Below are 25,091 nucleotides of genomic sequence, written 5' to 3'. Positions count from 1 at the left end.
TCCACCAGAGCTGCTGCACTTGGTCTTCCCCGGGGGGCTCCGTGCCTCTCCAGCAGAGGAGTAACCCATGGGAGCTCTCTCTTCTAAGGTAAGTCTCCAACCCAAGGGTAATAAACAACTTGGGTTGGCAGCACAGATTAGGAGAGGGGTTGTCGGATCACTAAGCTCTGATCTTGATCCTCTGCTGTGAATGCAAAACGCACCATTTCCAAATACAGAGTCCTACTGGATCCCCATGGGATTTCAGAGCAAAAGTGACAGCGGAACGTGGGAATCTTAAAACTCCCACACCAGTAAGTAACCTCCTTTGCTCTCTGGATGAGGAAAGATACTAGGAGTCCCCATTGTAATCAGATACGGCAACAGTGCATCTCAAACAACTGACACACTTTAGGCAATGCCAATAATAATTCTCTACTCAAGACAGCCAAGAACCAGAGCTGCTCATAAAAAACTTGGAATCAGTGGATGTCACTTAAAAAAAGAAAAAAACAAATGTTGTATTATATGTGGACCAGTCAGTTCTCAGACAGATGCTAACCTTTGCTTTTAAAAATCTCCTGGCCTGGGGTAGGACCAAGGCCAAAGGGATTAAATCTAAGAAAATGGACCTTTATCCTTAACCTTTAGTTTTTAACTCCAGCCAAACATTTCTGTCATTTAGAAAGTGTGATTAACTTTCAGATAGGTGTTTTTGTTCCTTCAGCAAAGAACGCATGTAGTTTCTCAACCAATATCAGTAGCAATGAGAAATGCCCCAAAAAATAATTGTTTGGCTTCCATTTCAGGAGTGGGTGCTGGTAGAATCATGCTAATTTCAATAGGTCAATACCCCAGGAACCCCCACCAAGGACAGGAAATATTGGGATAGGAGAGCAGCTTGGAAGTTGGACAGAACCAGTCTGATGGCTGAAATTTAGAAGGAATCCTGGGGCTGTCTGGCTTTATGTGGGTGAAAGTGAATGTATGGCTTCCCCTCTTTTATATAATTGCTTTTTACATCAGCAAAGAAAAGAAAGAGAAATATATAGTTATAGTGCCTTTTATCATTACTTACATAATTACCTTTGCTGGAACTGGTTTGTTGCTGTTGTTTTTGGTGTTTTTGAGGCAGGGTCTCGCTTTGTTGCCCAGGTTGGAGTGAAGTGGTGTAATCTCAGGTCACTGCAACTTCAGCTTCCTGGGCTCAAGTCATTGCCCTACCTCAGCCTCCAGAACAGCTGGGACTATAGGTCCTTGCCACCAAGTCTGGCTAATTTTTGTATGTTTTGTGGAGATGGGGTCTTGCCATCTTGTCCAAGCTGGTCTCAAACTCCCGGCCTCAGGCAATTCACCTACCTCAGGCTCCCAAAGTCCTGGGATTATAGGTATGAGCCACCATGCCCAGCCGTGTGTGTGTGTGTGTGTGTGTGTGTGTGTGTGTGTGTATGTGTGTGTGTTTAAATGTGGATTTGAATTACCTTTTAGCATCACTAACTTTTAACCTGAAGACCATCTTTATGTATTTCTTTTTAAGATGGGCTTCTAGCCACAAAGTCCGTTTTTTTTTTTTTTCTTTCTTTCTTTCTTTCTTATTCTAGGGATATTCTTATTTCTCTTTCATTTTTAAAAACAATGTTTTTGAGATACAATTCCCATACCACACAATTCATCCATTCAAAACACACAAGTCAATGGTTTTTAGAATATCCAACAAGTCATGCCACCATCATTATGATCAATGTTAGAACATTTTGATCACCCCTCCAGAAAACCTCCACACCTATTTAGGATTCTATATGTTGAAATCTGAATCCCCAGTACTGGTGAACGTGACCTTATTTGGAAATAGGATCTTTTCAGATGTAATCAAGTTCAGATGAGGTCACTTGGGTAGCCCTTATTCTCATATAAGCAGTGTCTTTATAAGAAGGGAGAAACTTGGACACGGACACACAGAGAGGTGAATGCCATGTGAAGTCAGACACAGACACAGAGGGAAGACGGAGGCAGAGATTGGAGTTAAAAGCCAGGAAACTCCTGGGATGCCAGAAGTGGAAAGAGGGAGGGAAGAATCTTCTCCTAGAGGCTTTAGAGGGAGGATGGCTCTGTCAACACCTTGATTTTGGACTTCTAGCTTCCAGAACTATGAAAGATTACATTTCTGTTGTTTTAAGCCACCTAACTTGTGGTCCTTTGTGATAGCAGCCAGATACTCCCCATTTCCTCCCCCTTTTCCTAGCCCTGGGTAGCCAATAAGACAACCTCTGTCTCTATGAATTCACCTATTGTGGATATTTTCTATGTCGGAAACCACACAATATGTAATCCACCGGGATTGGCTTCTCGCCCTAAGCTTAAGGTTTTCCAGGTTCCTCCCTGCTGTAGAGCACGTACTTCATCTCTTTTTATTGCCAAATAATATTCCATTGTAGGAAAATACCACGCTTATTTATCTCTTCCTTTGTTGAGGCCATTTGGACTTTTTTTACACTTTTTGGCCATGAGCATTCATATACAAGTTTTTGTGCGGATGTGTGCGTTCATTTCTCTTGGGTATAAGCCTAGGAGTAGAATAGCTGGGTAATTCTATGTTGAAGTTTTTGAAAGGACTGACAAACTGTATTCTAAAGCAGTTGCCCCATTTTTTATTCCCACCACCAATGTATGAGGGTTGCCTTCATTTTTGAAACATAGCTTTCTACCTTTGCTTGATATAGGCTTTTTTTTTTTTTGAGGCCTCAACTTTCTAAGCTCAAGCAATCCTCCCACCTCAGCCTCCCAAGTAGCTGGGAACACAGGTGCATGCCACCACACCAGGCCAATTGTTAAAATGTTTTATACAGACAGGGTTTTGCCATGTTACCCAGGCTGGTCTTGAACTCCTGGGCTCAAGCAATTCTCCCACCTTGGCCTCCCAAAATGCTGCAATTACAGGCATGTGCCACTAGGCGGGGTAATACAGGATTGTTGATTGACTTTTTTCATTGCCTCTGGCTTCTATTTTTCTAATGGGAATTCTGCTATTAATTTGATTAGGGTTCCCTTGTGCATAATGAGTTTATCTCTTGCTTCTTTCAAGATTTCTCTTTCACTTGGACTTTCAGCAGTTTGACTATAATGTGTCTGGGTGAATGCATATGGCTCTCTTTGCATTGCTCCCACTTAAGAGTTCATGGAGGTCCTTGGATGCTTCAGTTAGTGTTTTTCATCAAATCTGGCAAGTTTTCAGCCACTATGACAGAATATTTTTTTCTATTCCTTTCTCTGGTCTTGTCCTGCATTCCATATGCAAATATTGGGGTGCTAAATGGTGCCCCACATCGATCTGAGGCCCTGCTTCCTTTTCTTTCTTCTTTCTAATCTTTAGAATGCATAATCTCTCGGGATCTCTCTTTAAGTTCACACTGATCTTTTCTTCTGTTAGCTCAAATCTACTACTGAGCCACTCTAGCAAGTTTTTCATTTCAGAGATTGTACATTTCAACTTCAAAATTTCCATTTGGTTCATTTTTATAATTTCTATGTGTTCAGTCATTGTTGTCATTCTGTTGCTTAATTCTTTAAATATGGTTTTCTTTAGTTCTTGAACATATTCATAATAGCTGCTTTGAAGTTTTTGTTTGCAAAGTTCAACCTCTGGGGCCTTCCAAGCCTGTTTTTTGTTTGTTGGTTGGTTTGTTTCCCTTTGCTGGGCGTAGGTCACAGTTTGTTATTTGTTTGCATGACTTATAGCTTTTTGTTGAGAACTGGACACTTTAGATAATACATGGTAGCAACTCTCTGTACTGATCCTTCCCTCCCCTCTTCTCCCTCCCCTCTGGGTTTGTTGTTTGGTCATTTGTTTGTTCGTTTAGGGACTATGCGTGACTAACTCTGTGATGTCTATTTTCCCTACCACATGGAGCCTCTGAAGTCTCTGCTCGGGTGTTTCTCCCCTTGGCTTCCTAGAGGCTGGCCCCTGAGTCAACATAAACCACTTTTTGGTCAAAGATTGTGCTTAAACCCTCTCAGCCAGTTAGAGATTCTTTTTTGCCTTTTACCACTCTGTGTGTGTGTGTGTGTGTGTGTGTGTGTGTGTGTGTGTGTGTGTGTCTTGGAGACTGCTTTCAAATTTCAGGGAGTTTACAGTTTTGCTCCATGTTCAGCCAGGGACTAGTAGCTCAGAGGGTCTCTTACTGGGCACTCCTCAGGGGGTGCAGAGTTGGGCAGGTGCCCAGCTATTCAGATCACCAGGATGAGTGTAATTTTTTAAAGTCTGGATTCCTAGGAGTCACCTCTGGGTCAGAGCAGCTTGCTGAGCTGGGGTTTGCTCTGAGGTTGTGCTTATGCCCTTTGAGTCTTCCCGCAAGTTTTCCAATAAATCTGCATGTTACTAATGGATCTATGTGGCTTGGAGAATGCTTTCCAGTCTAACCCATGACCCTCTCTGATTGTTCCTGAGTGAATATAGCCTTGTATACACCATGCTTCTGGAGCCCTTGGGGGGAACATCACCTTAGGAAGGGTATTCTGGCCTGTCTCTTTCCAATCTGCCATGTTGCATGTGGCTACTAGATTCATGGAGCTACCAGCCCCCACCCCTTAATTGCTCACCACCAACATGTCTACTGCTTTGTGGATGAACTTAGGCAAGAACTGCTTCGTGTTGCTTTCCAATAAAGTTACTCCTCTGGCAGAACTGCGGAGCTCTCCATTTTTTTTTTTTAAAGACTAGTCAAGTGCAATGGAGCTCTCCATTCCCATTCTTATGACAACCTGCATCTCCCTTTAGATAGAACACCCATGCCACTACACCAAAGCTGGGAGCGGGGACAATGGCCCATTTCTGCAGTGAAACTTCTGTTCTACAAGTGGGCACTGTGTGTTAGGGTGGTGGAGGGAAAAAGTTGATAGTCCTTGGTTTTCTTTTCTTGCCCCTCTTGGCATAAAGTCTTCATCCATTAGGCATACTGAGGGGCCCCAGATGTCTTGACCTATCATGTCTGAATCAAAGCCCTTGATCCACAAGTAAGCTCTAAGTGGGGAAAAGATCTTCTCAGCCACACTTGCCTAAAATAGCACTTCCACAACTCAGGGCTAGAGGGTATGAGATACACTGGCAGCCTGCCCCTCTCAGAGGGGTCCTAGACTAGGAGCTGGGGAGTGGACAGAAGCAGCCCCCATCTTCTTGGCTACATCTTCCTGGATAGAGCTTCTATCACATGGACATGGGGGCAGGGGCATGAGAATGAGTCACAGCTCAAATGCTACCAACTCTTAATGCTCTTACTGGCATATAGATTTTCTTGCATACATGTTTTTCCATTTGCTATATGCTTTTAAGACAATTTCTAGAGGCTTTGAATTGTTGTTTGATTATAATTTTTGCCAGTTAAATGGCTGTTTCACTGGAGAGGGTCTACCAAAACCCTCACACTGCCATTCTGAAGATCTGAAATCTTTCCTTTTAATCAGACATACAGATGGTCAATCTAATTCTCTTTTCAGTCACTGTCTAAAACATCCTTCAAGATCTGAAGTGTCCTTTCTGTCCTTGTGTTGTGTTTGCTACACAGAGTAGGCATTTCTAATATTTATTAATATTTCAAGAGTTTCTCTCTTTCCAGGAATGTGGGAAGATTATCTTCCTCTGTGCTTCTTGAAGTTGGTGTGACTATGTGATCTGATTTGGTCGACGTAATGTGAGAAGTTTGTCACTTCCAAGCAGAATCATTTAATTGCTGCTGCATCCTTCTCTATCTTCTCTCCTCTGTTGCAACAAATCCTGGAGCCTTGTGATGAGCATAAAATGGGAACATCTTTGTTATCCCAGGTCCTGCATGGTAACTGTGTGAAGCACAGCCCTCACCCCTCTACCTGGACGTGTTGCATGAGCAAGAAATAAATCTTAGTTGTTCTAGGTCACTGAGACTTGAGTATTGCTTGCGTCTCTGGCATATCCTAGCCTATCTCAACCAGTAAGAATGCTGTTCTTAAAACTCTCAACACATGCAGCACATTTTTGTGAATTTCAGTGGCCCTTAGCTAAAGTCAGTTTCATCTTTTGATGTGTGTATAAGATCTACCTTCCTTAGCAAGTCCACAAGGTGCTGCATTATTTGGGCCCTCCCAACCTGTTAGTCTCAGGACCCTGTAGGATGCTTTACCTCCTCATTTCCTCTTTTGTTATATGGAGCTGCATGAGGCTCCCACCCCCATAAGTACTAACAGTTCCCTCTCTTCCTTCTTATGAGACCTACCATTCATCCATCCAGACTTAGCATGTGCCCTATTCTTAGGGACAAGGAAAGCTGGGAGAGGAGGGTGGGGTGAAGACGGAGAATAAATGAAATATTGCATTCATATATAAATTGTTTTGCAAGAGGGAGGGCCCAGAAATAGTCCTAGGATAAACTGTGTTGTTACAAAACAAAAGAAGTTTCCAGACAAACTACTTACAAGAATGTATCAAAGTTTTATACTCTCTGCAAGAAAAGACTGACAACCAAAAAAGAAAAAAAGTCTGGTTAAAGATTATTAGATTCATCAGTCCGTTGGGTGGACAACCCTAACTTCCCAGAAGTTCTTAACCATTTAGGAGTATCAAAAAATCGCTCAAGCATTTAATCAGGAATGTAAATTACTTCCCAGAAAGAGACTGTGCATTACATCATGCAGAAAGCTCTACTGCAGACCAGGTTTGGACAATTTTTCTTTCACAGAAGGCTGTAAAGAGACAGTCTTGACATGGTTGGTTCTGGTTCACTCATCAGTTTTCAGCATTCCTGTGTTTTGTTTTCATTCATTCAAACATGTATTGAACACCTACCAGATGACTAGATGCTAATGTTATAAAAAGAAAGCCTCTGCTCTTCAGGAAGGTCACAACCTTTGGGAATGATGAACATGTGCATACATAATTTTGTAGGAAAGCAAAACTGTGCTTTGGTATGTTTAGGAGGCTGTATGAGTGATGTTGAGGAAGCAGGTCTGCATGGACTCATAGTGACATCAGGGAAAAGGAGGAGTACAGAATATGCTTAAAGATGAAATACTTATGTTTTGGACAGCAAGGAGTCATCAGGGCATCCAGTAACCTCCCCGTACTCTGGAGGCGGAGAATGCTCACTGGTACAGAATAGTCAGGGCATGTTCAGGAAGTTCACTGAACCTCTGGGTGGGGAGGACTAGGGTGGAGAGAAAGTAGCCTGTGGGGCTAAGGAATCTGGATGGAGTCCTGAGGACATGGGCTGACACCAGGTCATACCAGGAAAAGAAGCACCTCATCAGGTGACTCTAGAGAGTATCTCCAGTTAGAAAACAACAGGAAGAGAAGAATAGGAGTCTGGGAGATAAATAAAGGTGACTATAATAGCACAGGTGAGAAATGATCAGGGTCTGATCCAATCCAGCAGCAATGTGAACCATGGTGGCTGTACAATACTCTGTCAGGGATTCAGTCAACATCTGTTTCCTTGCAAAGAGCTTATAGGAGATTGGGGTATTCACACATCCACAAATATGACTAATTTGTAAGATAGAAAGTGGTGAATGCCTGTGAAAGCTATAGCTAAAGTGCTACAGAGGATTAGAAAGTACATGAGAATACTATAATTGGAAAGATCAGGAAAGGTTTCAAAGAGAAGGTCACTGTATTAGTCTGTTCTCTCGTAGCTATGAAGAACTACATGAGACTGGGTAATTTGTAAAGAAAAGAGGTTTAATTGACTCAGAGTTCTACAGGCCGTACAGGAAGCATGACTGGGAGGCCTCAGGAGACTTACAATCATGGCAGAAAGAGAAGGGGAAGCAAATGCATTTTACCATGGCAGCAGGAGAGAAAGAGAGAACCAAGGGAGAAGTGCCACACACTTTTAAACCATCAGATCTCATGAGAATTGACTTGCTATCACGAGAACAGCAAGGGAGAAATCTGCTGCCATGATCCAGTCACCTCCCACCAGGTCCCTCCCCAACACTGGGAATTACAATTCAATATGAGATTTGGGTGGGGACACAGAACCAAACCATATCAGTCACCTTTGAGATGAGTTAAGAGAATAGGATGAAAGCTGAGATGGGTTGGGCTGTTCAAAACTGGAGAGATAGATAAGCAAAGATCTGGGAGTAAGAAAGTGAAGGGACAATACCGGAAGGTATTAGGTTCAGCCCCTGCAAGAAATTACATGGAAAAGAAACCCTGGGGCCAATTAAGGAGAACTTTGCTTGCTATGGAATTTGGGCTCAATTTTAAAAGTAACGTGGAGCTATTGAGGTTGTATGGGCAGGGAAGTGATGAGATCAGGACAGTGCTTGAAGGTTGGTCTTGCAACAAATTAACATCAAAGAAATTGATGAATATGGTCCACCCTAAAATCTGGGCACTCTCTGTGGGTGGACAGCCCAAGAATTCAGGGGCTGGGAAGTGTGAGCACACTTGAGAGGAGCAAAACAAGTGGACTCAACATGACCCATTAAAGACTGGATAAAGGAAGTAAAACATTAAATAAACTTGAAAGACTGATAGGAGAGATAACAGCATCATTATGAGAAGGTGAAAATCACAGAGGAAGAGCAGTTTGAGCAGGGACAGTGGGGGATGAGCTTGCTACATATTGTGCTTGGGGTGCCTGGGATACATTTTAGGGGAGATACTCAGACGGGTAGTTGAGAACGTAGGAGAAAAGTAAGTGCTAGGCTTGAGACTGGAAAGCAATCACCAAAGTCACTCGCAACAGTCGTGCAGGAGTCAGAATGAACTATCCAGACAGTCTATGCATGATACCGCACCTGGTGTTTAAGGACTTGTAAAGGTCATAAAAAGTTGTTTGTCCTCAAATATAATGGGAGCGGAAGGTACACACCCAGAACATTATTGAGACGGAGTCTCACTCTGCCGCCCAGACTGGAGTGCAGTGGCCGGATCTCAGCTCACTGCAAGCTCCGCCTCCCGGGTTCACGCCATTCTCCTGCCTCAGCCTCCCGAGTAGCTGGGACTACAGGCGCCCGCCACCTCGCCCGGCTAGTTTTTTGTACTTTTTAGTAGAGACGGGGTTTCACCGTGTTAGCCAGGATGGTCTCGATCTCCCGACCTCGTGATCCGCCCGTCTCGGCCTCCCAAAGTGCTGGGATTACAGGCTTGAGCCACCGCGCCCGGCCAACACCCAGAACATTATTATGAGCAGGAATAAACAAATATACAAAAGATAAAATATGTATCAACTGCATCAGTAAGTAAGAAGCAGCCTATTGTGTTTTTTTGGAGTCTGTTTCCCCATGGAATCACCACATTAATAATATTACTATAGGCTAATTCTCTTGGAGTTATATTTGTCTTTTTCTGGAATTTGACAAAGTGCTGAATCTCGCAGTGCTTGTCCAAGTAAAACCAACTCCATACAGCTTTACACCAGCTCTGTCATTCAGTCCCCAAAATGATTTACAGATAAAATACCCTTGGAAATCCATGCACTAGGACTTCTACTGATAAAGTGTCATTACTTTGGAAAATGGATGACAGCATATCAGCACTTTCTTTGCTAAGATGTTTTAACATGTCATCAGGGGAAGGTGTGTTAAGCAGAACTATGATACTATCACTTTCAAAAAAACCCCTCTCTGTTTCCTGAATCTTTCATGGCACAGACTCAATGATGTGATGGAAAACTGCATTTCTGAGCCCTTATCTTCCAAAAAGAAATATTGTCCTGAAGGTTCTAGCCAGGACAATTAGGTAATAAAAAGAAATAAAAGGCATCCAGAGAAAAAGGGAAGAATTAAAACGATCTGTATTTGCAGAATAGGTGGTCCAGCATATAGAAAATCCTTAGAAATTTATTTTTGAAATATCGGAACTAATAAATAAGCTCAGCAAAGACACAGGATACAAGATCAATATAAGAATCAATTGTAGTTTTAAACACTACTGTTATTGTTTGTGTCACCCTAAAATTAAAATGTTGAAGCCCTAAGCCCTAATGTGATGCTTTTGGAGGTAAGCCTTTGAGAGGCAGTTAGGTTTGGATGAGGTCGTGGAGGGTGGTGCCATCATGATGGGATTAGTTCCCTTATAAGAGGAAGAGACATGACACGACCTCTCTCTCTCTCTCTCTTTTTTTCTCTCTCTCTTCTCCAAGCCCACACACAAAGAAGTCATGTGAACCATCTGTAAGCCAGGAAGAGGGCCCTCACCAAGAACAGAATCTTCTGGTAACTTGATCTTGGACTTCCCAGCCTCCAGAACTGTGAAAAATAAATGTCTGTTGTGTAAGCCACCCAGTTAATGACATTTTGCTATAGCAACCTGAACTGACTAAAACAACTAGTAATCAACATTCCAAAAATGAAATTAAGAAAACAATTCCATTTAGAACAGCATCAAAGAGGAATAAAATACTTAGGAATAAACTTAACAAAAGAAGTCTTGTACGACGTGTACACTGAAAACTACAAAAAATTGTTGGAAGAAATTAAAGAAGATCTAGGACTGAGCACAATGGCTCATTCCCATAATCCCAGCACTTTGGGAGGCTGAGGCGGGCAGATGGCTTGAGCTCAGAACTTCAAGACCAGCCTGGGCAACATGGAAAAACCCATCTCTACAAAAAAATACAAAAATTAGCTGGGTGTGGCAGTGTGCCCCTGTTGTCCCAGCTACTTCAGAGGCTAAAGTGGGAGGATGGCTTAATCCCAGGAGGTGAAGGTTGCAGTGAATCAAGATCATGCCACTGCACTCAAGCCTGAATGACAGAGCCTGACCCTGTCTCAAAACATAAACAAAAACAAAGGAAATTAAAGAAGATCTAAATGAATGGAAAAATATCCCACATTCATAAATCTAGAGACTTAATATTCTTAAGATGGTAATGATCCCCAACCTGATCTACATATTCAATACAATCTCTATTAAAATTTCACCTGGATTTTCTTTTTTTTGCAGAAATTGACAAGCTAATCTTAAAATCCATACAGGAATGTAAGAAAACCAGAATAGCCAAAACAACCTTGAAAAAGAAAGACAAAGTTGGGGGACTCACACTCCCTGATTTTAAAGCTTACTACGAAGCTATTGTAATCAAAACAGTGTGGTACTAGCATAAGGATAGACATTTAGGATAATGGAATTGAGAGCCCAGAAATAAGCCCTCAAATTTATAGTCAACTGATTTTATTACATAGGTGCCAAGATAATTCAATGCGGAAAGATTGTTCCATTGAATTGTACTGGGGCAACTGGATATTCACATGCAAAAGAATTAAACTGGATCCCTATCTCATACAATATACAAAAAATAACTCAAAATAGATCATTTATCTAAATGGAAGAGCTAAAACTATAAAACTCTTAGAAGAAACATAGGCATAAATCGTTTTGACCTTTGGTTAGGCAATGAATTCTGAGATACGACACCAAAAGGGAAGCAACAAAAGAAAAAACAGGTAAGTTGGAATACATCAAAATTAAAAACTTTTGTACTTTAAGGCATACTTGTCAAAAAAAAGTTAAAAGACAACCTATAGATGGGAGACAACATTTGTAAATCATGTATTTAATAGGGGACTTCTATTCAGAATGAAGAACACTTACAACTCATTAATAAAAGAATAAGAATGCAATTTTAAAATGAACAAAATATTTGCATAGACATTTCTGCAAAGAAGATACACAAATGGCTGACAAGCACTTGAAATGATGCTCAGCCTCATTATCCATCCAGGAGACACAAATCAAAACCACAAAGAGGTACCAACTATACACATTAGGATTACTGTCACCAAAAAGATAGACAATAACAAGTATTGGTGAGGATGTGGAGAAACTGTAACCCTCATACATGGGTGGGACTATAAAATCATGTGGCCACTTTGAAAAATAGTTTGACATTTCCTCACCTAGTTAAGCATAATTACTAAATGGCCCAGCAGTTCCACTCCTAGGCATATGCCCAAGAGAACTGAAGACAAATGTCTACACAAAAACCTGTTCATGAATTTTCACTGCAGCATTATTCATAACAGCCAAAAAGTGGAAACAACACAATACCCATACTGATGAATGGATAAACAAAACATGATTGTTGAATCACACTGAAATATGATTTGGCAATTAAAAAAGTAAATGAAGTACCGATACAGGTTACAAAGTAGATAAGCCTTAAGAACATTATGCTAAGTGAAAAAATCCAGTCACAAATGGCTACATATGATATGATTCCATTTATATGAAATGTCCAGAATGGTCAAATTCATACAGACATAAACTGGATTAGTTGTCACCTAGGACTGGGAGGTCATGGAAATAGGACCATGATGGCTTAATGGGTCCAAGGTTTCTTTTATGGGGGACATAAAATTTTGTGATCCACACCCAAGTTGGCTGGCAGCTGTTTGTGCTGAATCAAGCCCAGAAGCAATGAAGAGACAACTTATCTATATTGCTTCCGTCACTCAGTGAAGGAAATTCACATTATAATAATGGAATGTCACAATGAGAACAGGTCTGACATGGAAGACAAAGTATTGATATAAACCCTCTTCTCCAGTGTGGCTATGCAAGGGAATTTGCTCAACTGATAATCACCTACACCCACAGTCAGGCTATGGGTGTATAATGACAAGCAGAAATTGTTGCTATGGTTAAGAAAACCTGGTCACTAGGATCAGAACTTGAAAAGGCTTAGTTGGATGATAGTGCTTGTGACGCTAAAGCAAAATGGCAACACCTGTCCTTGAGTTTTTATTGTACATTACCTAAAATGTATCCTGGGGATGGGGGCTCAGGTCCTAGGAGAATAGCTCTGGCCCTTCAGTAAAACAGTAGAGAGAGCTGGGGGAATCTGGCTGTGAAGGCAGCAAGTGGTCTGGCTCCAGAGGAGGGTCTGAGAACTGAGCATGGATCCTTCCTTCCCTCCTTGCTCCCCTCTCCTCTAAATCTCACCACTCCTCTTCGTTCTTTCTAGAGCATCCTCTGAGAGAAAGGATCAGGTTGAGATAAGCAATCATCTGGGGCACAAAACTTCAGGGGACAGAACATGCATTCTCGGGTCTCTGCACAAACCCCATGGGCCTAGGAGTGCACATGCTGCCCTTCCTCACCAGACACATCGGGAAAGGAGACCTACATGGGCTCTAGAAGCTGCTCGGTGCTGTGGGTTAGGGGTGCTGGGGTTCTGGGGTACCCAGAGATAGAGGGATGCAGGCATGGTGGGATATCCCCTTAACCCCTTAAAATCGTCACCTCAGTAGGTAGGACACAGCAGAAGCAGGCCTAAGCGTGCCCTTGAGCTTGGACTTCTGATGACTAAATTGGCTTGGCAGAAATACATATGACTAAGAAATGCAAAAAGAGATGCTCTGCATTATAAGTAATTTGGGAAATTGGAATTCTAACAACAATAATAACTTAGCTTAGATGGGTTTAAAAAGGGGAGGGAAGTGGTCAGAATGCTCTAGAAATGAAAGAATGTGTTCCTTAAAGTACCACCCAACTTCCTGGGAAAATGATTCACATTTTAGATTTTCTAAAATACTGAAATGACAAAATCATACCAACAAGACTGCCTCTCTTGGTACGTTAAAATAGCACAGAATATCAGAGTACTGAAAACCGGCATCGCCATCTCTAGGTAATGAAGGGGAGGTGCCCTGAGAGCAGGAAATAACATCTTCATCTCTGGGGAGCCCACAGAGCACAGCAGAGCAGCTGGCTCATGGCTGTCTTTTGAATGAACAGAATCAGAATACCAGTTCACACAGAGAATCGTAAAGCTCCCACACAAGAGTGTACAGGGTCCACATCTAGAAACACTTGCTGCATAATTGAAGATTATTTGTGTCAAAGAGGCAATGTGAAAAGAATAAGGGCCAGACTGCCTCTTAAACGTGGTGACTTCCACACATGTGCTCTCTCCTGAAGTCTTAATAAAATGATAGGATAGGAGTTTGTTTGTTTAAAGGCAGGTCCTATACACTGAAAAGGACAAAATGCATTGGAAATATTGCGGGGGAGTAACAAGAAAATTTGAGAAAATGGAAAAGAGATGCAGATAAGTGAGTGCATAGCACTTAACAGGAGAGAAAGCTGAAACCTTGTATCTCTCGGGGAGAAACCCAAAAGAAGTCAGTGGGTTCATACCTGGGGACATTTCAAGGCTCCTCCTGGGCGAAAGGTCCACCATTTAGAAAGGTGGTGGTGTTCCTGAAGGCAGTGGGGTTGGCTCAGGGAAAGACTGCATGAGCAATAGCTGGGTTTCCACCCTCCACAATCATTCCACCTTGTCAGGATTCTATAACTTGCTCCCTCAGCCAGGAGACATGCAGCCACCAAGTATAGCTTAAGGAGATAGGTGCATTTTGAAACCAGGTATGGGCCAGGCACGGTAGCTCTCATGTGTAATCTCAGCACTTTCGGAGGCCAAGGCAGGTGGATTGCTTGAGGCCAGCAGCTCGAGACCAGACTGGGCAGCATGGCAAAACCCTGTCTGTACTAAAAATACAGAAATTAGCCAGGTGTGGTGGTGTGCACCAGTACTCGGGAGGCTGTGGTGGGAGAATTGCTTGAGCCCAAAAGGCAAAGGTTGCAGTGAACTGAGAACTGATTTGCAACTGCACTCCAGCCTGGGTGACAGAGCAAGACCGTGTCTCAGAAAAAGAAAAAAGTAAAAGAAAACAGGTATGTTAAGTAAAAGTCCATGTGTTGAATCCTAAGCCCTCCAGCCTCTTTTTCCCACTCAGAATATGGCAGCCAGAGTTGAGAGCAGAACATTCCTCAAAAACAGACCTGGTTAGGAGAAAAAGCCTAATAATTACAGGCATTTGAAGCCCCATAATAGGCCACCATCTAATCACCCACCATAGCACAGAATTTCCTATCTTCTTTTATAGTGCCTTGCTTCTAAGAAAGAAGGAATAGTCAAGGTTAGCAGGCAGTTAAAGACAACCTCCCACATAAAACAGAAAGAAAGAAACAAAGAAAATGAAGCTATTTGCGGGAAGCAGTGACAGTGTAGAAAAGGGAAGAACAATGTTATAAAACTTACAATTATTATCTCCAAGAATCAGAGAAAAATCTTGGAAACAAGAAGAGTCCCATAAAAAAGGAACAATTGGAGAACAAAGAGAACATTTTAAAAGTTCAATAGACAGGTGGGGAAAAATGAAAAAATTCCTTCACATACAGAATAAAAAGAGAAAGACGTAGAACATAGAAATAAAATAAGAAGAAAATTAAAGAACTATCCAGGCAGTGTAATATCAGTCTGATGGGAGTTTAGAAAGCAAGAACAGAGAAAATAGAATGAGAGACCTTTTTAAAGGAGTCTCATATGAAAATTCCCAGAACTAAAGCACATAAATCTTTGGACAGAAAGAGCTCTGGAGGACCCAGTATAATGAATGGGAAATACCTACCTCAGTAACAGTAGGGATAAAATGAAGATATGAAATTCTTTGAGAAAAAGATAATATATACAGAATGAAGAATTAGAATGGCATTGGATTTTTCACAAAACAAATACAAACTAAAAGATGGTAATGTTTTCAAAATCAGACTGAGAATGACTTTCAACCTAGAATTCAATACCCAGACAAATATTGATCAAGTGTAAGGGCAGAATAAGACATTTAAGATATTCAAGAATACAAAAGAAATTCTCTCCCATGTCCCTTTTCTTTGGAGGACATGAAAGGATGTGCTCCAAGTAAACACAGAATCAGAAAGAAGAAGAAATAACAACTGGAACCCAGTAAAGATGTAAATGGAAGTCTCATAATCAGAACTTGCAATCAATTAAAAGAACAACCAATCTAGCTCAGAACAGGAGGATAAAGAGCTTAAAATGAAACATATCCAAGAGAAAAAATGGAATTTATAAATATAGTTTGTCTTAAGAGGAATTTTATAATTCTGCCTGAAAGTTTAGGAATAAACTAGTAATGGGCACATAAAACAACCTTCTTGGAAAAAATTAAAACGTGTTCAAAAAGAGAATTGTGATCATGGTTAAAAATGGCTCAACTGTGAACAATATTTATATAATCATAACAGTGATAAATTATTTCATCGCAAATTGTTATATAACAATGTAAGGAATACAAGTGTGGGTGGGTGGGTGTGGGTGCTATAGGCAGGGAAATAAAATTGTTTCCATTAGAAAGTAAATAAGAGTACTACCCTTTTTGGTAGTATGAATCAAGGATGAGGCAGGGGACTGCTCTTTTTCATTTTATATCTTGTACTACAGTTGTCCCTTTTATCCATGGAGGGTATGTTCTAAGACCTTCAGTGGACACCCAGAACCATGGATAATACCAAACGCTATATATATTGGCCTACCTCAGAGATATTATAAATTTGGTTCCAGGCCACTATAATGAAGTAAAAATTACAATAAAGTGAGTCACACAAATTTTGGTTTCCTAGTACATACAAAAATTAGGTTTATACTCTATTGTAGTCTATTAAGTGTGCAATAGCATTATGTTTAAAAAACAATGTACATACCTTACTTGAAAAATATTTTTTAAAAATGCTAATGATCATCTGAGCATACATCACGTTATAATCTTTTTGCTCATGGAGGGTCTTTCCTTATGTTGATGGCTGCTAAGGATGGTGGTTGCTAAAGGTTGGGGTGATTGTGGCAATTTCTTAAGACAGCAATGAAGTTTGCCGCATTGATTGACTCTTCCTTTCATAAAAAACTTCTTTGTATCATGTGATGCTGTTTGATAGTATTTTACCCACGGTAGAATTTAAGTTAATCCTCTAGAATCCTGCCACTGTTTTATCAACTAAACCTATGTAATACTCTAAATCTTTTGTTGTCATTTCACAAATGTTCACAGCATCTCCACAGGAGTAGTTTCCACCTCAAGAAACTACTTTCTTTGCTCATCCATAAAAAGGAACTCTTCATTTATTCAAGTTTTATAATGAGATTGCAGCAATTCAGTTACATCTTCAGGCTCCACTTCTAATTCCAGTTCTCTTGTACTTCTACCACATCTGCAATTATTTCCTCCACTGAAGTCCTGAACCTTCAAAGTCATCCATGAGAGTTGCAATCAACTTATACCAAACACCGGTTAATAATTTGACTTCCTCTCATGAATTGCAAATGTTCTTCATGGCACCTAGAAGGGTGAATCCTTCCCAGAAGGCTTTCAATTTACTTTGCCCAGATCAATCAGAGAAGTCACTATCTATGACAGCTATAGCCTTATAAAATGCATTTCGTAAATAATAAGACTTGGAAGTCAAAATTACTCCTTGATCGATGGCCTTCAGAACAATGTTGTGTTAGCAACCATTAAAAAGAAACCACATTAATCTCCTTGTACATCAGAGCTCTTAGGTGACCAGGTGCATTGTCAATGAGTAGTAATATTTTGAAAGGAATCTTTTTTGTTGAGCAGTAGGTCTTAACAGTGGGCTTAAAATATTCAGTAAATCATTCTGTCTACTGATGGGCTGTCATCCAGGCTTTGTTGTTCCATTTATAGAGCACAGGTAGAGTAGATTTTGCATCATTCTTAAGGGCCCTAGGGTTTTGGAATGGCAAATTAGCATTAGTTCCAACTTAACGTCTCCAGCTGCATTAGCCCCTAACAAGATAGTCAGCCTGTCCTTTGAAGCCCTGAACCCAGGCATTGACTTCTCCTCACTTGCTATGAAAGTCCTACATGGCATCTTCCAATAGAAGGCTGTTTCATCTATATTGAAAATCTGTGGTTTAGTGTAGCCACTTTCATCAATTATCTTAGCTAGATCTTCTGGATAACTTGCTGCAGCTTCTCCATCAGCACCTGCTGTTTCACCTTGCACTGTTATGTTACAAAGATGGCTTCTTTCTGTAAACCTCATGAACCAACCTCTTCTCACTTCCAACTTTTATTGTGCAGCTTCCTTACCTCTCAGTTTTCATAGAATCAAAGAGAGTTAGGGCCTTGCTCTGGAAATGATTTGGCCAAGGCAATGTTATAGCTGTTTGATCTTCCATCCAGACCACTAAAACTTTCTCCATATCAGCAATAAGTCTATTTCACTTTCTTATCATTTGTGTATTCACTAGAGTAGCACTGCCAATTTCTTTTAAGAACTCTTCTTTTGCATTTACAACTTGGCTATTTGGTGCAAGAGGCCTAGCTTTTGGGCTGTCTCAGCTTTTAACATGCCTTCCTCACTAAGCTTAATCATTTCTAGCTTTTGATTTAAAGTGAGAGATGTGTGACTTCTCTTTTCACTTGAACACTTTGAGACCATTGTAGGGTTATTAATTGGCCTAATTTCAATACTATTGTGTTTCAGGTAACAGGGAGGCTTTAAGGAGAGGGAGAGAGACGAGGAGTGGCCAGTGGGTGGAGCAGTCAGAACATACATACATAATGTTTATTGATTGTCATCTTAAATGAGCATGTTTGTGGTGCCCCCAAATAATTACATTAGAAAAATAAAAGATCCCTGATCACAGATCATCATAATGGATATAATAATAGTGACAAGGTTTGAAATATTGGGAGAATTACCAAAACGTCCCACAGAGACATGAAGTGAGCATATGCTGTTGGAAAAATGAACCCAATAGACTTGCTCAATGTAGTATTACCATAAACCTTCAATTTATTAAAAAAGGGCAATATCTATAAATTGCAATAAAGTGAAGCACCATAGAATGAGGTATGCTTGCATTATGTTTTTTCATCTGATAACTGAAACAGCTACTAAGTGACTAGTAGGCAGAGAGCATATACAGCATGAACACACTGGATGAAGGGATGATTCATGGCCCAGGTAGGATGGAGCTGGAAAGTGTGGGGAAAAGAAAGAGAGATCAGACTGTTACTGTGTCTATATAGAAAGAAGTAGACATAAAAGACTCCATTTTGTTCTGTATTTGAGATGCTGTTAATCTGTAACCCTACCCCCAACCTTGTCCTTGCAAGAGACACGTGCTGTGGTGACTCAAGGTTTAATGATTTTGGGCTGTGCAGGGTGTGCTTTGTTAAACAAGTGCCTGAAGGCAGTATGCTTGTGAAAAGTCATCACCATTCTCTTAATCTCAAGTACCCAGGGACACGTACACTGCCAAAGGTCGCCGGGACCTCTGCCTAGGAAAGCTAGGTATTGTCCAAGGTTTCTCCCCATGTGATAGTCTGAAATATGGCCTCGTGGGAAGGGAAAGACCTGATCGTCCCCCACCCTGACACCCATGAAGGGTCTGTGCTGAGGAGGAATAGTATAAGAGGAAAGAAGGCCTCTTGGCAGTTGAAATAGAGAAAAGCATCTGTCTCCTGCCTGTCCCTGGGCAATGGAACATCTCGGTGTAAAACCTGATTGTATGTTCTATTTACTGAGAAAGGAGAAAACCGCCTTAGGGCTGAAGGTGGGACGTGCTGGCAGCAATGCTGCTCTTTATGCACTAAAAAGGTTTATGGAAATGTTTGCATATGCATATCAAGGCACAACACTTTTCCTTAAACTTATTCACGTCACAGAGATCTTTATTCATATGTCTTACTGCTGACCTTCTCCCTGCGATGATCCTATAATCCTGCCACTTCCCTTTCTCTAAGATGGTAAAGATAATGATCAATAAATACTGAGGGAACTCAGAGACCGGTGCCGGCGCAGGTCCACTGTATGCTGAGTGCTGGTCCCCTGGGCCCATTTTTTCTTTCTCTATACTTTGTCTCTGTGTCTCATTTCTTTTCTCATGTCTCTTGTTCCACCTAAGGAGAAACGCCCACAGGTGTGGAGGGGCAGGTCACCCCTTCAGACAGTATGAGATTACATCATGCTACTCAGAATGGTGTGCAATTTAAAGTTGTTTCTTTCTGGAATTTTCCATTTATTTTTGAACTGCAGTTGACTATGGTTAACTGAAACCAAGAAAGTGAGACCATGGAGAAGGGGAACTACTGTACAGAATTTTAAAAAATATTATGTACCAGTGTTACTTTGATTAAAAAGAAAAAAGTAAGCAGCTGAGGCAGCTTTAACTAGTCAATTGACATTTCATCATCTCCTCTTTCTTATCTGTAAAATAGGAATGTTATCTTATAGTATTTTTGTAATTGTCAAATAAGCCAGTATGTAAAGCACTTTATAAATGATAAAGCTAAATCCAAGAGATATAAAAATGTGAACAGGAGAACCATGTTGCTGTTTTAGTTATACTAAAAACACAGTCAGGCACTACTGAGTCCTAACCCAACACAAGTCATATGTAACACACACATACACACACCACATTCGCAGCTGAAACCTAGGATGTTTTGGTTCATTAAAAATTGTGGGTAAATAGCAGTAACAATATTAACCATTTATGAATTACAGATTTTGAAGGAATTAGAAGTATCCACCACTGAAGCCATCCTGAGCATGATCTAGCCCCTTTTTAGAGTTTCAGTAGACACTTCCAGGTCTCACCATCTCGCTCAGATCTCACTGTCTCAGAGAGTTGTTATTAGGAACATCAGCGTGCTAAACATACCATGCTGGGCACTGGAGCCAGTTTATACTCAGCTGAAAAACCCAGTTGACATCACATTTGATAACAGGACCATCATCTAAAAGGATCATTGATAATGTGGAAGATTCAGAGAGAAGAGAAAAAAAAAACACTTAAAGCAATGTACAGTCCAAAATAGGAGTTTTAGAAGCAAGCTGCCTTCACTCCACGTGACAGAGAACAAAAAATATAGAGCCAGCAGTATCTTCCAACTCACATACAAGGAGGAGATATTTCCTAGGGGCACAGAGAAATTTTAAAAACTGTGAAGAGGTGGTAAGATAACTGAACTTCCATATCCTTGATTCTGCTATCTCCAATCTGCCTGGCACCAAGTGCATGGAAAATTTCCACCTGACTCAGGGTTTCTACACTGGAAAAAGTAAAATCGAGGTGGATAACTAGCCTCCCCACCTTCTTGGGTTCCCTAGCAGGAGACTTGTCCTTTCCTCAATCCATGGGAAGCATCGTGAGCTCCTGGACAGATAAATATCACTGAGGACAGCCAGAAACAAAGCAGGGAGGCAGGACTTCTATCTCCCACCCTGGAAACTCTGTAACTCAGCCAAAGTTGATGCCAAATCAGAGTGTTCAGCAGCGTCACTCTGTAGGACGTACATTCCACAGGTTCTCTAGGCACAAACACCTAGACAGCCTTCCCACACTACTAAGAATCCCATTTGGGACCTCACCCATTCAGATGGGCAGCACTCTGGATTTTACTAGAATTGAGAAAAGCTTGGGCTTAAGGCACCTTCTAGTGCCAAAAAGGAGGCAGTGATCTAGTGTGAGGAAAAAGATAATAAAAAGGTAAGTTACAAAGACTCTTTAAGCAAACACATCTAATAAAAAATAAAACAAGCCAGACAGAGAAGACTGGAATTAGTAACTAATCCTTCAATGCCAAGAAACAGACATACATCCACAAGAAACAACAGCAAACAGGAAACCATGGCCTCCTGAAATTGACAAAGCAAGAAATCTGCAACTGACCCTAATGAGATGGCAATATACAAACTGTCTGACCAAGAATTCAAAATGGCAGTTTTAAAGACACTCAGTGATCTCTAAGATAATACAGAAACAATTCAGAAGTTTATCAGATAAATTTAACACAGAGATTAAGATAATAATTTAAAGAATCAAACACATCATGGAACTGAACAATACATTTGCAGAACTGAAAGACTCATTAAAGGTTCTCAACAACAGAATGAATCCAGCAGAGGAAAGAATGAATGAGCCCAAAGATAGGTGGTGTGAAAATACAGTCAGAGGGGAAATAAAGAAAATAATGAAAAGGAATAAAGGTTGCCTACAAGATACAGAATTACCACAAAAGACAGAATCTAAGAATTATTGTTCAACAGGAAGTTGTGCAAGAGGAAGGGGTACAAAGATTATTTAAAAAAATAATAGAAAACTCCAAAACTTGAGAAAGAGATAAATATCAGAACAGGAAGATCAGTGAACACCAAACAGATTCAACCCAAATATGACTACCCCAAGGCATAAAATAATCAAACTTTCAAAAGTAAAGGACAAGGAGAGAATCCGAAAAGCAGCAAGAGAAAAGCAGCAAATAAAATATAAAGGAGCCACATTTTTTCTGGCAACAGACTTCTCAATGGAAACCATACAGTCCAGGAGGTAGTGGAATGACATTTTCAAATTGTTGGAAAAATAAAACTCTGCCATCCAAGAATACTGTATCTATCAAAGCTATCATTTAAATATGAAAGAAAGATAAAGTCTTTACCAGACAAACAAAAGCTGAGAGAATTCAGCAGACTCATCTTAAAAGAAATGCTAAAGAAGTTCTTCAGTCAGAAATTTAAAAATGCTAACATGCAAAAAGGAAACATTTGAAGGTATAAAATCCACTGATAAAATTAAGTACATGGACAAATGCAAAATAATACTGTAGTTGTGGTGTAAATTGACTAAGTTCTCCAATTAAAAGGCATAGAGTGGCTTAATGGATAAAGAAACAAGACCCAACTATATGCTGCCTACAAAAACCTGCTTTACTTATAAAGGCACATGTAGATGGAAAGTAAAGGAGTGGGAAAAGATATTCTATGCAAATGAAAACTGAAAAAGAGCAGGAGTAGCTATACTTGTATCAGATAAAATAGACTACAAATCAAAGACTGTAAAAAGAAACAAATAATTCATTATATAATGATAAAGGGGTCAATTTGGCAAGAGGATATAACAGTTATATAAATATCTACCCACCCAACATTGGAACTCTCAAGCATTTAAAGCAAACATTAATCCATCTAAAGGGAGAGACAGATTGCAATACAATAATAGTAGGGGACTTCAACATCCTACTGTCAGTAATGGACAGATGATCCAGACAGAAAATCAACAAAGAAACATTGGAGTTAAACTACACATTAGACCAAATAGGCCTAACTGACATTTACAGAACATTTCACCCAACTGCTGTAGAATACACATTCTTTTCATCACCAGAATAAACCATGTCTTAGGCTATAAAACAACTCTCAACAAATTAAAAGAGTAAAAATCATATAAAGCATCTTTTCTGACCATGATGGAATAAAACTAGGAATTGATAATGGGAAGAACCTCAGGGTTTCTACACTGGAAAATATTTTTGATAATAGATTTTTCTATTATCCACTAATATTTGGATATTAAATCCACAAATATTTGGATATTAAACAATATGTTCCTGAATGACCAATGGGTCAATGAGGAAATTAAGAAGGAAATTTAAAAATTTCTTAAAACAAATGAAAATGGAAATACAACATACCAAAATCTATGTGATACAGCAAAAGCATATAGCAAAAGCAGTACTAAGAAGCACATTTATAGCAATAAATGCCTGTATTAAAAAACTAGAAAGACTTTGCATAAACAATCTAGTGATGCACCTCAAAGCAGCAGCAAAGCCAAACCCAAATTAGTAGAAAGAATGAAGATCAGAATATAAATAAATAAAATTGACACTAAAAAAATATAGGTCAACATAATGAAAAGTTGATTTGTTTGAAAACATAAAATCGGCAAACCTTTAGTTAGATTAAGAAAAAAAAGAGAGAGAGAAGATCCAAATAAATAAAATCTGAAACAAAAAAGGAGACATAACAACTGACATCCCAGAAATACAAAGAATCATTAGAGACTATTACAAACAGCTACACTCCAACAAATTGGAAAACCTAGAAAGAAAGGATACATTCCTGGACACATCCAACCTACCAAGAATGACATATGAAGAAATAGAAAACCCTAACGCAATATATAGCATCTTAAAATGCATTTCCCAGAACCCTCTACCAATCCTTCTTTACAGGAAAAATATATTAGCAAAAATATTTGGGGCCAGGCATGGTGGCTCATGCCTGTAATCCCAGCACTTTGGGAGGCTGAGGCAGGTGGATCAATTGAGGTCAGGAGTTGGAACCAGCCTGGCCAATATAATGAAACCCTGTCTCAGCTAAAAATATAAAAATTACCCAGGCATGGTGGTGCACACCTGTAATCCCAGCTACTCGGGAGGCTGAGGCAGGAGAATTGCCTGAACCTGGGAGGCGGAGGTTGCAGTGAGCTGAGATCACGCCACTGCACTCCAGCCTGGGTGACAGAGCAAGATGCCATCTCAAAAAAAAAATGTATATACTTGGGAGATGCTCAGAGGAACATGGCAGCAGTGGAGCCAGCAGACCTGGCACTCACTAACAGTGGTTGTGTGGGTATGGGGGCACCGTGGTGCACAGGACATTAGAAAGACTGATATGCTACTCACCATTAGGTGAAGGACTGTAAGCCCACACAAAGTTCTTCTTATCTCTACTAGAATGAACATGTTAAGTCAAAAACGGCTCCTTTTTTGTGCCTCCTTAGTGCAACTTCTCCAGCTAGACCATTTGGATATAGCCATTTAGTTACAAATGTCAAAGGCTTTAGGTGCTGCTTACCTTCCTTTTTTGTTAATGTGCTTTTATTTATTCAAAAAAATTACAATGAAGGTGCCTGTTTTGTCTATACTGTGTGCTCTAATCATAAAGTACCAATAGTGATTTGCTTTTTATATTACTGTAAAATGTTATAATGTTAATAGTGCTTTACTTTACAGTTTGATTGAAGTAAGATTATATGAATTTACAAACAGGACCGTGGATCATGTTACCCACTCCCCTCACAATGCTGTCCACGTATTGGGTGAGTTATATTGATCTATCCATATCAAATTATGTTGAATAATTATGTATCTTTCTTGGTTATACTGATTTCTTATTCTGGTCACTATTACTAATTCTCTGTCAATATTCTCCTTTTTAACTAACTCTTTTTCTGAGAAAAGCTCATTGGGTTATTATTTAATTTTGTAAACAGATGGGATGGAAGGATGTGCAATGCCATATCATTGGTAGAAGGTTTTTTAACATCTTTGAAGTATGACTTTAGCTGAATATCTTTACAACTATCTTGAATACATCTTTTAGAGTGCACAAGATTTAGCAAAAAGATAAAGTCTGGATAAAATATAATGGTGGTTGTTGTCATTTGACAGAGTCTCACTCTGTCATCCAGACTGAAGTGCAGTGACACAATCTCGGCTCACTGCAGCTTCTGCCT

The 25,091-nt window shown here is 40.1% G+C and overlaps 1 protein-coding gene across 1 annotated transcript in view; it reads right to left on the bottom strand.

Annotated features, from left to right (window-relative positions):
• LOC105498712 (G protein subunit alpha 14) overlaps positions 1-25,091 on the bottom strand; it is a 221,685-nt gene that overhangs the window by 40,416 nt on the left and 156,178 nt on the right. The gene's annotated exons all lie outside the window — the stretch shown is intronic.

The sequence above is a fragment of the Macaca nemestrina genome, chromosome 14 (assembly GCF_043159975.1).
Source record: "Macaca nemestrina isolate mMacNem1 chromosome 14, mMacNem.hap1, whole genome shotgun sequence".
Classification (NCBI taxonomy): domain Eukaryota; kingdom Metazoa; phylum Chordata; class Mammalia; order Primates; family Cercopithecidae; genus Macaca; species Macaca nemestrina.
Note: the sequence above shows the minus strand (reverse complement) of the source record. Positions and strands in the feature narration are given on the sequence as shown.